This window comes from Pan troglodytes, chromosome X (assembly GCF_028858775.2).
Source record: "Pan troglodytes isolate AG18354 chromosome X, NHGRI_mPanTro3-v2.0_pri, whole genome shotgun sequence".
In the NCBI taxonomy this organism is placed as follows: domain Eukaryota; kingdom Metazoa; phylum Chordata; class Mammalia; order Primates; family Hominidae; genus Pan; species Pan troglodytes.
The window spans coordinates 137677915-137679809 of NC_072421.2; the positions used below are offsets into that span (position 1 = coordinate 137677915).

The 1895-nt window shown below is 43.7% G+C and overlaps 1 long non-coding RNA gene across 1 annotated transcript; it reads right to left on the minus strand.

The window, feature by feature from the left end:
• Positions 1 to 434: 434 nt before the first annotated feature.
• On the minus strand, positions 435 to 1227 carry LOC112206890 (uncharacterized). The gene is made up of 2 exons (XR_008541913.2): positions 1025 to 1227; positions 435 to 836 (listed from the first exon to the last, which is right to left on the minus strand). It is a non-coding gene; the product is annotated as an uncharacterized LOC112206890 (long non-coding RNA).
• Between the last annotated feature and the right edge of the window lie 668 nt (positions 1228 to 1895).

Sequence of the window (1895 nt, forward strand, 5' to 3'; positions counted from 1 at the left end):
GTGACTCCTGATAGGATGAGTTTTGGGTCCTCCTGAGGGCCTTTACTTGCTTATAGCATAGTGTGGGGTACAACATACACCACTATGACACGGGTGACCTGGAGGTGGTTTTATTGTCTTTTTGTGGGGTGTTATTGCCACACACATCACACATAAAACCCTCCTCCTAACTGGGTTCTGGGAATTTAGACCTTGATGTTGCTACCCACACCTACCCTAAGTACATGTAGAAACGCCAAAGCCCTTTTTCTTCTTGTCTGTGGGGCAAAGTGTTGATTTGTCTTCATTTCTTAGTCCTCACCCACTCCTTATCCCCCGATGGCTAACTGTATACCTGTTGGTCTGGCCCCCAACCGTACAGGACCCCGCATCTCTCCCTCTTAGCAGTTTTTCTTCCTTAACCCCCTCCCCACTACAGACAAACATCCACATCATCCTTTTACATTGTGCTGATTTTATTGCATTCATCAGCATGGGTGGAACACTGTTGGGCTCAGCTTTGGCCTTTATGTGATTGGTGATTCCCCAGAGTTGCTGTTGCTAGTTGTACGTTTCTGATCCAGGCTCTGCATTTACTGGCAGCAGAGATGGTTACTTGGGATGGTTTGCTTTTGCCAGCGGCTTCTGGGCTTGCTCTTCTGATTTTTATTTTCTGTTGTCTTTTGTGCTTGCTCTTCTGATTTTTATGTTGTGTCTTATTCTGCTTGTGGTGACACGCAAATATTGTTGGTCTCATTGTTATCCTAGGCTTTTTGGAGCAGGAAGGAGGTGATTGAGTTTTTTTTCTTGAATTCCTTTGAAGGGGTTTTTTTTACCTTTATGATTTTCTTCTCCACCTGGAAGCACAACACAGTGAGCCAGAAGGACATTGGTTTAGGGGAAGAGAAAGAGGTTGTATAGGAAGGGGAGCTTTATGAATAGGAGTGCAGGCTGAGGAAGGGGGTTGTGCTAGGCAAGGACAGGATAGGGGTCTTGAGAGAATAGAGGGGGAAGAAAAGAAGGAACAAGGATAGGATCATCTGACCTTGCCACTTTTGTTGGTCTTTTGTTGAGAAGAGTTCTTCTTTTCCTTCTTCTCTTTGGTTCTTGGGGTTGGCTTTTTCGTGCTTATAATTGGTTGTTTCATATTTTCTTTAGGCTTCACTGGTGTGTGGGTCTCCTTAGCCATATTTAAGCCTCTCAATGGTCTACCCCATGCTCCTGACCTCCTTATGTATACCCACCCCTGGGTAATGAGGAGCCCCACCCTTCAGCTTTGTTTGGCCAGAATGGGGCACCCCTATCCAATGGCAGTCCTGGGGTGGCTTGGACATCACAAAGCGCTGATACCTCTGTGGGGGTGGTGTTGCTGGGGTAGCCAAAATGTGGTTGGAGAAAGGGGATTTTTCCACCCCAAATACTGCCCGAAGGTCCAATTCAAAATGACCTGCTACCCTCATCATTTCCCCATGTTCAATTCTGGTGGGTCACATAGCAGGGAGAAGGTGTTTCCTTAAAGGCATTCCGTACAGCCACCCCCATTCAGTGGTTCATTCTGTTCTCTCCCACCCTTTACCATGACCTACTATTTTGGATGTCTTATCTAAAATCCCTCCAAGGTACAGTGGCTTTATTTAATTCTCAGTCAAAATATGAATCATTCCACTTCCCTCAAACAAATTTCCATTTGTATCTGTTTTGGTATGGTTTGTAAACTAAGACAGGCGTTTTTGTTTTTTTTTTTTTTTTGGTTTACATTTCTAAGTGGTTGAGGAAAAAAAGCAAAAGAATATTTTATGATGTAAAAATTATGTGAAATTGAAATTTCAGTGTTCATAAAACTTTATTAGAACACAGATACACTAATTTAACTGTCAGCTATGGCTGCTTTCACACTACAACAGAGTAGTTGCGAC